The 10,509-nt window shown below is 37.3% G+C and overlaps 1 pseudogene; it reads right to left on the bottom strand.

Moving 5' to 3' along the window:
- Positions 1 to 6,243: 6,243 nt before the first annotated feature.
- LOC121327139 overlaps positions 6,244 to 10,509 on the bottom strand; it is a 28,281-nt pseudogene continuing 24,015 nt past the window's right edge.

Raw genomic sequence — 10,509 nt, 5'->3', positions numbered from 1 at the left:
TCACCCTGCAGACAGATGCGTCAGAGACAGGTCTCAGGGCAGTGTTGTCTCAGGAGGTACGGGGAAGTGAGCACCCAGTCCTGTACATCTGCAAGAAGCTCCTTCCCCCCGAGAAAAACTATAGTACCATCGAGAAGGTGTGTCTTGCAATAAAATGGACAGTCTAGTCATTCCAGTACTACCTCCTGGGGTGACACTTCACCCTGGTGACAGATCATGCCCGCTTAGCATGGTTTCACCGGATGAAACAATCACTCGGTGGTACTTGGCCCTGCAGCCCCATGCCTTCAGGGTTTCTCTTGGAAAGGCATGGGGTGTAGAATTTTCGAATGGACCTGTGGTGCCATTCTGAGGGGGAGGATATGTAACAGGGGAGATCGGTGTTGATTGTCTGATGTATTCATGGTGCTGCAGGAACAGGACAGCAGTCTTGTAAGATCTGCCTGTCAGTCATGTCAGTGACACTGAGATGGGAAAGAGGGTGTGCTGGCTTTCTCTCTTTCTGAGTGGGTGAGAGGCGGGCCTTGGGGGATTGCTTAGCCTATAAAATAATGCTGTTATTCCCTCAGATGTGCCCCTTAAAGATGAAAAATGAGCCAGCGGAAGCGTGGCTGCTGGACCAAGCATAACCAGAGAGGAAGGAGCACAAAACAAAATAAAAGGAAAGAAAATTTTTTTTTATTAGTAGTGGGGAAAAACTTGGGCAGACCCCAGGAAAGTATGACAGGTTGAGGGAATGTGTGAGTGTAGGATGGATAGATACCGGATAGTGATGGTCGGGGTAATGCTGCAGAATGCAGCACCTTTATTTTGTAGTTTTGATTACCAGTATTTTATTTTCTCTTTTTTTTTTGTACTTTGTTTTTTATTTAAATTTTCAGCACCTGCGTGTGCACTGAAGGTGATATGTTAGTCACTCATAGGAGGCTGTGCGGTCCAGTGGTTAAAAAAACGGGCCTATAACCAGGAGGCCCCCGGTTCAAATCCCAGCTCAGCCACTGACTCATTGTGCTCCATCTTTCAGGTGTGATGTTGTTGTAAGTGATTCTGTAGCTGATGCATTGTTCACACACCCTAGTCTCCTTTCCTGTAAAGCGCTTTATGATAGTTGTCCCCTGTGAAAGACGCTATGTGAAAATAAAGATTATTAGTAAACCATTGCTGGTAACAACAGTGCCAACTTGTGGCCACATTAAATGACACACCCAAGTGGTGTTCAGAACTCCAATTTTCTGTCTCCTTTGTCAGTGAATTCCTCACCCTTTCACAGTGTATTAAGAATTTGAGTGGTATTAGCAAGGCTGGATGGTTAACTGGAAAATAACTTAAAATACTAGCAGTGGAAAGCTTTGTGTTGTATAATAAAGTAAAAATGTTTCTTGCAATGGCATATTTAAGGGTTATTAAAGTGTGTCACTATCTTTCTAAGATTATGTTCTCATAAACCCATTATTGTTAATAGCAATGCTTAATTTACATCAAGAGACACTGAATTAGAAGAATAGTAGTATGAAAACAAGCTAAATAAGGCTGTATTTTTCATAGATATCATCAATCAATAACAATTTTTAAAAAGCTCTCCTTTTCAGATTGGCAGCTATGGGAACAAATATATAAAGGTAGGGAACCAAAGTGCACTGTGGCTTGCTTTAAAATAGTGAATGAAAGTTTCTTGGGGTGATTAATATATTTATATATAGTTGTAATAAAGTCATCTTATAAAACATACAATAACCTACATAATTGGATACTTATAATATATGTAATTATCAAGTCTTATAACATACTTTATAATAGCTTTACAAATTTACTTTGAGATTTTTACAATATATTGTTATTAGTGGGCAAATTACACATATTACATTATAAATACTGTTGTAATCTGTGCCTATAGAATGTCTACACACCCTTTCAAAATTGTCACCTTTTGTTGCCTTATAGCCTGGAATTAAAATGCATTAAAATAGTTTTTTTTTTTTTTCATTTATCTACACATCCTGCCCCACAATTTCCAAGTGAAAAAAATATTCTAGAAGTTTGTAGAAAATTAATTAAAAATAAAAACTGAAATAGCTTGGTTAGATAAGTGTCCACCACCCTTGTAATAGCAATCCTAAATTAGCTCAGGTGTAACCAGTCGCCTTCAATATCACACACCCAGTTAAGTGGTTTCCACCTGTGTTAAATTGTAGCGATTCACATGATTTTTGATAAATTCAGCAGTTCCTGTAGGTTCCCTCTGCTGGGTACTGCATTCAAAGCAAAGACTCAACCATGAGCACCAAGACACTTTCAAAAGAACTCCGGGACAAAGTTGTTGAAAGGCACAGATCAGGGGATGGGTATAAAAAATATCAAAGGTCTTGACTATCCCTTAGAGCACAGTCAAGACGATTATTAAGAAGTGGAATATGTATGGCACCACCAAGACCCTGCTTAGATCAGACCGTCCCTTCAAACTGGATGACAGAGCAAGAAGGAGACTGATCAGAGAGGCTACCAAGAGGCCAGTGGCAACTTTGCAAGACCTACAGGCTTTTATGGCCAAGACTGGTCAAAGTGTGCATGTGTCAACAATATCCCAAGCACTCCACAAATCTGGCCTGAATGGTAGGGTGGCAAGAAGGAAGCCATTACTCAAGAAAGCCCACCTTGAATCCCATTTGAAGTATGCAAAAAAACACTCAGGAGGTTCTGTAGTCATGTGGCAAAAAGTTGTGTGGTCTGGCGAAACTAAAATGGAACATTTTGGCCTAAATGCAAAGCGTAATGTTTGACACAAACCCAACACAGTGCATCACCCAAAGAACACCATCCATACTGTGAAGCATGGTGGTGACAGCATCATGTTATGGGGATCTTTCTCATTAGCAGGGGCTGGGGCACTTCTGGATAGAAGGGAAAATGAATGGAGCAAAGTACAAAGAAGTCCTGGAGGAAAACCTGCTGCCCTGTGCAAGAAAGCTGAAATTGGGATGTAAGTTCACCTTTCAGCATGACAACGACCCAAAGGAACAAAAAGTTTATGTCCTTGAGTGGCCCAGTCAGAGCCCCGACCTAAATCCAAATGAAAATTTGTGGCATGACTTGAAGATTGCTGTCCATCAATGCTCTCCAAGGAACTTGACAGAGCTTGAACAGTTTTGTAAAGTATAATGGTCAAATATTGCCAAATCTAGGTGTGGAAAGTTGGTAGAGACCTATCCCAACAGATTCACAGCTGTAATTGCTGCCAAAGGTGCTTCCACCAAGTATTAATTCAGGGGGTGAAGACATATCCAATTATGATCTTTCAGTTTTGTATTTTTAATATATATTTTTTTCTCAATAAAAAAGTTTTTACCCCTAACAGTGTGGAGTATGGTGTGTAGATAAGTAGAAAAAAAATCCTAATTTAAATGCATGAAACTCTGAGGCACTGACTCAACAAAATGTGAAAAAAGTTCAAGGGGGTGTAGACTTTCTATAGGCACTGTATATTATAAGCTTTTTATAATGTGTTATAGCAAAAAAAAAACAAATGGCAAAAGTGTATTATAACAGTTTTATTATTACTAATCATACTATTATTACTCATGTAAATAACCGGTAATACTTTATTTAAATTGGAAGCTAAATGTAGCATTCTTAGCACCCTCATAAGGCTACATGACACTGTCGTCTAAGACATCCATGCCACCCTCGCAGCCGCAACTATGAGACAGAGAGTGCTATGATTGTGGATTTGTACAATTGCACCAAGATACCAACTCAGGGAAAGCCTAGTTGCTTTATTTCTCAGTATGTACCTGGGAGAGAGCAATCCTTCATTTTGTTCCAGAATTGCAATAGGGAATTCAGAAGGAAATATTTAATCTTGAAAGTAGTCATTTTGATTGGAATACAGCAAGCTGCACTCAGTTGCATACAGCAAACTGAAATGTTATATTATGTTATATTTTCTTTTTTTATAATACTTTAAAAATATATATATATTTCGGTTGTACAGGTTTGTATGTACCAGTTTACACAATAGTGTTCAATGGAACTGCATCTGTGTTTACAACACAGCTCCTGGATGCAGGCGCAGTCAGCTGGCAGACGCGTACGCTCCTCCATAGAGTACAATGCAGCCATCAAAGCGGAAGCAGTGTTATATTTTCTTTTTATGTAGTATTAGAAACAATGATTTCAGTTTTACAATTTTGTATGTACATATACCCATTTACACCTGTAAACAGATAAATGTACATACCTGTTTCTTTTGAAATGTATGTTTTTTATATTTTTTCAGTTTGTATTCCTGCTCTATATGCACTCAGTTTGAAAATAAAGCCTTTTATATTTAATTTTACATCTAAATGCCATGTTTCTGTGATGCAAATGTTAGATATGATGTTCATGAATAAAACTTTGGAGTTGTAACTGACTGTATGTCGGTTTTCATAACAAAGCAGTTTAAAAATGTATGGGTCAAAATGATCCTCGTGGCGGTTCTAGTGTTAATTCTATAGATTGATGCAAAATATTTGGCCTTAGTTGTTACATAGCCTTTATGAAGGTGTTATTAATGCTTTTTTGTGAAAGTAAAATAGTGCCTATGGTATAAGCTGCCAGTTGTGGAGCAAGAATTAGTGTAAATTGAATTTTGTGGACCTGTCCCATAGCATAAAATTCAAATAAAGTGTTAACCAAAACTTAGTCAATAAAAAAGACACTGAGAAACCAAGAGATTCCATGCAGACATATTTTATTAAGCATTTTGATATACAATTGGTATTCACTATCATTAATGACATCCATAACTTTAGAAAACAAGTCCCAGTGCAGTTATACTGTAATCATGTTTATAAATTTCAAGAGCATTTCAGGTAAGTGATCCATTGTGTTATGGCTTGCTAGGATCTACATATCAGAGCACTGGTCAGCTTGACAGGAGCACTGAGTGTGGGCAACCACTGCCACCTCCATATCTTCACTCTTCCCAGCAAAGCTGCCATAATCTCCTGTGCTGATAACGGTACCTGAAACAAAACAAAAATACAAGGAATCAGTATGAAGTAACTAGTCAGCAAATACAAACAATCAATTGTGCCAGGATCGGCATATGAATTTTTACATTCTTTAAGTTTCTAAAGTTTGGACCATTACTTTCTGCAGCTAATATATATTTAAATAGGCTTAATTTTGATCTTGTAGTTTCCCATAACCTCCATAAGAGGCTTGAAAACCAACACAAATCTCAAGAAGAAAAAATAAGTTTTTTTTTTAATATATGTAAGGAATATCTATCAAACTTTAAAATATTCAGGTAAATGTGTTCTTTAGTAATTAATCTCTAGATTATATCTAAACTTTGAAAAAACAAGGCAGAGATTAGTCCAGCTATGGCCAGCTCTTGTTTTAACTAAATGTCACGAAGACAGCCTGTTGTGTGAAATTTAATTACTTTAAATTTAAAAGGAAGTTGATGTGGAAGTAAATAAGACAATTACTTCACAGAATAATTTTAAAAGGTCCTTTATTATTTCACACACACACACACACACACACACACACACACACACACACACACACACACACGCAGTTACATACACAGATGCTATACTGCAAATAACGATATCCCTAACGGGACACAACCCAACAAGGTTACATACAAAGATTATATTAATCACAGATCAATACAATCCATGAGACGCAACTGAACTAATTCTTACCCTTCCTAGCGGATCGGGAGAGCCCTTCGACCCTGGTAAGAGAAAGCAGCTGTCTCCAAGAAATTACCGAGCAGGACTGCGCGCTAATCCTCACGGCTGACTCTCATCAGAGCAGGGGAGAACCCCGTCCTTTATAACTTACCAAGTTAGGCTTTTGCATGCGAGAGAGTAATTGGCCAGATCACTCCCTCGAGGCTCGGCCCTCTGAATAAACCATCCCTTTCCCTAGAACATTCTAACAAAAACAAGTTATATAAACGTGACAAAAACAAGTTATATAAGATACGGGGTTATTATAGGGCAAGGGCACAGGTGAACTCGAACACACTTCTAGAACTTTCTAGAACACACTTTTTTTTTTTATTACACGGCCGGAGTGGGTGGCGTCAGACCAGAGCCAGGAAATATAACAACAAGAGAGAGGTGGAGTTTGGTGGAGCTGAGTGAATAGTCCCTTATTCTTTTCAAGTTTAACAAACAATTGTTGGGTTGTTTGATTCAAAAACAACTGGCAGCTCCTGAATAATCTGCAGCTTCCACTCACTCACTAACCTAATTAGCAAGGAATCAAGCGATCCTCAGCTAAAATTACACAATACTTACAATATCTGCCGTCTTTTACTTGGGGGCATAAAGTCTGTTGACGTTTTACCACAGAGATTACGATTGATTGTTACGTATTTGTTTATACCTCTGTTGCAGTTTTCTCCAGGGATGACCCAGGAGTGGGTGAAACTGTTGGGGCTCTTGGCCTGGCGTCCATCTGGCATGTGGAACTTCTTTCTCCTCTCTCCGTCGTTGTGTCCGCAGAGTCCGCAAGTCTTTCCTCTCATCTCTGAGGTGACCTTGACCTGCACTGTCTTCCCGTCGAAGTACAAGGATTCCAGGCCATACTGCTGAGCACTCAAAGTCACCCCTTTGTCTGCTCTCTTGATATGAATATGAAGGGATTCGATGTATTTAATCTAGACTTTAACTTTTTACAATTTTAGTAGACCAGTAAGAGACAGGATTTGTGTTCCAATAAACTGAACAAAATGGCTAACTAAAATGATTACATTATAATAACGAAACTAGTAGCAAAGCACTTTCTAGTTCCAGAATTGTATGTTGCACGTAGCATGTGGCTTGTTATTGTTAAATTTTCCATTTACAAACAGCAAATATTTAAACACTAATTTGTAAATAGCATCAATGTTGCTAATGAACCCCCGACAACAATTACGAATGAACCCCCGACAACAATTACTAATGAACCCTGAAAACAATTACTAATGAACCCCTGACAACAATTACTAATGAACCCCACGACAACAATTACTAATGAACCCTGAAAACAATTACTAATGAACCCCTGACAAAAATTACTAATGAACCCCTGAAAATAATTACTAATGAACCCTGACAACAATTACTAATGTACCCCACGACAACAATTACTAATGAACCCTGAAAACAATTACTAATGAAACCCCAACAACAATTACTAATAAACCCCTGAAAATAATTACTAATGAACCCTGACAACAATTACTAATATACCCCACGACAACAATTACTAATGAACCCTGAAAACAATTACTAATGAACCCCTGACAAAAATTACTAATGAACCCTGAAAACAATTACTAAGGAATCCCCAAAACAATTACTAATGTTCCCCCGACAACAATTACTAATGAACAGCAGACAACAATTACAAACGAACCCCTGACAACAATTACGAACGAACCCCTGACAACAATTATTAATGAACCCCCGACAACAATTACTAATGAACCCCCGAAAACAATTAATAATGAACCCTGAAAACAATTACTAAAGAACCCCTGACAACAATTACTAATGAACCCTGAAAACAATTACTAATGAAACCCCGACAACAATTACTAATGTATCCTCGACAACAATTAATGAACCCCAACAACAATTACTAATGAACCCCCGAAATCAATTACTAATGAACCCTGACAACAATTACTAATGAACCCTGAAAACAATTACTAATGAAATCCCGACAACAATTACTAATGTACCCCCGAAAACAATTACTAATGAAACCCTGACAACAATTACTAATGAACCCCATGACAACAATTACTAATGAACCCTGAAAACAATTACTAATGTACCCCCGACAACAATTACTAATGAACCCCCGACAAAAATTACTAATGAAAACTGAAAACAATTACTAATGAACCCCCGACAACAATTACTAATGAACCCTGAAAACAATTACTAATGAACCCCCGACAACAATTACTAATGAACCCCCGACAACAATTACTAATGAACCCCTGACAACAATTACTAATGAACCCTGACAACAATTACTAATGAACCCCATGACAACAATTACTAATGAACCCCCGACAACAATTACTAATGAACCCTGAAAACAATTACTAATGAAACCCTGACAACAATTACTAATGAACCCCTGACATCAATTACTAATGAATCCTGACAACAATTACTAATGAACCCCATGACAACAATTACTAATGAACCCCCGAAAACAATTACTAATGAACCCCCGAAAACAATTACTAATGAACCCTGAAAACAATTACTAATGAACCCCCGACAACAATTACTAATGAACCCCCGACATCAATTACTAATGAACCCTGAAAACAATTACTAATGAACCCCCGACAACAATTACTAATGAACACCAGACAACAATTACTAAAGAACCCTGAAAACAAATACGAACGAACCCCTGACAAAAATTACTAAAGAACCCTGAAAACAATTACTAATGAACGCCCAACAACAATTACTAATGAACCCCTGACAACAATTACTAATGAACCCCCGACAACAATTACTAATGAACCCCCGAAAACAATTAATAATGAAACCTGAAAACAATTACTAACGAACCCCTGACAACAATTACTAATGAACCCTGAAAACAATTACTAATGAACCACACGACAACAATTACTAATGAACACTGAAAACAATTACTAATGAACCCCCAACAACAATTACTAATGAACCCCCAACAAAAATTGCTAATGAACCCTGAAAACAATTACTAATGAACCCTGAAAACAATTATTAAAGAACCCTGAAAACAATTACTAATGAACGCCCCAAAACAATTACTAATGAACCCCCGACAACAATTACTAATGAACCCTGAAAACAATTACTAATGAACCCCATGAGAACAATTACTAATAAACCCTGAAAACAATTACTAATGTACCCCCGACAACAATTACTAATGAACCCCCGACAACAATTACTAATGAACCCTGAAAACAATTACTAATGAAACCCCGACAACAATTACTAATAAACCCCCGACAACAATTACTAATGAACCCATGACATCAATTACTAATGAATCCTGACAACAATTACTAATGAACCCCTTGACAACAATTACTAATGAACCCCCGACAACAATTACTAATGAACCCTGAAAACAATTACTAATGAAACTCTGACAACAATTACTAATGAACCCCTGACATCAATTACTAATGAATCCTGACAACAATTACTAATGAACCCCATGACAACAATTACTAATGAACCCCCGAAAACAATTACTAATGAACCCTGAAAACAATTACTAATGAAACACCGACAACAATTAAAAATAAACCCCCGACAACAATTAATAATGAACCCCCGACATCAATTACTAATGAACCCTGAAAACAGTAACTAATGAAACTCTGACAACAATTACTAATGAACCCCCTGACAACAATTACTAATGAACCCTCGAAAACAATTACTAATGAACCCTGAAAATAATTACTAATGTACCCCCAACAACAATTACTAATGAACCACACGACAACAATTACTAATGAACCCTGAAAACAATTACTAATGAACCCCTGACAACAATTACTAATGAACCCTGAAAACAATTAATAAGGAATCCCCAAAACAATTACTAATATACCCCCGACAACAATTACTAATGAACCCTGAAAACAATTACTAATGAACCCTGAAAACAATTACTAATGAAACCCCGACAACAATTACTAATAAACCCCCGACAACAATTACTAATGAACCCTGAAAACAATTACTAATGTACCCCCGACAACAATTACTAATGATCCCATGACAACAATTACTAATGAACCCTGAAAACAATTACTAATGTACCCCCGACAACAATTACTAATGATCCCATGACAACAATTACTAATGAACCCTGAAAACAATTACTAATGAACCCCTGACAACAATTACAAATGAACCCTGAAAACAATTACTAATGAACCCCCGATAACAAATACTAATGAACACCAGACAACAATTACTAATGAACCCTGAAAACAATTACTAATGTACCCCCGACAACAATTACTAATGATCCCATGACAACAATTACTAATGAACCCTGAAAACAATTACTAATGAACCCCCGACATCAATTACTAATGAACCCTGACAACAATTACTAATGAACCCTGAAAACAATTAATAATGAACCCCTGACAACAATTACAAATGAACCCTGAAAACAATTACTAATGAACCCCCGATAACAAATACTAATGAACACCAGACAACAATTACTAAGGAACCCCCAAAACAATTACTAATGTACCCCCGACAACAATTACTAATGAACACCAGACAACAATTACTAATGAACCCTGAAAACAATTACTAATGAACCCCTGACAACAATTACTAATGATCCCTCGACAACAATTACCAATGAACCCTGAAAACAATGATTAATTGTTGGAAAACATGGATTGAGAATTGATTAGGGGTTTGCTACGCATGTGGACTAACAGAGCTATACTGTTGTTCTTTT

Source organism: Polyodon spathula, chromosome 14 (genome assembly GCF_017654505.1).
Source record: "Polyodon spathula isolate WHYD16114869_AA chromosome 14, ASM1765450v1, whole genome shotgun sequence".
Lineage (NCBI taxonomy): Eukaryota > Metazoa > Chordata > Actinopteri > Acipenseriformes > Polyodontidae > Polyodon > Polyodon spathula.
The sequence above is the reverse complement of the archived record's forward strand: the minus strand, read 5'-3'. Positions and strand labels throughout refer to the sequence as shown.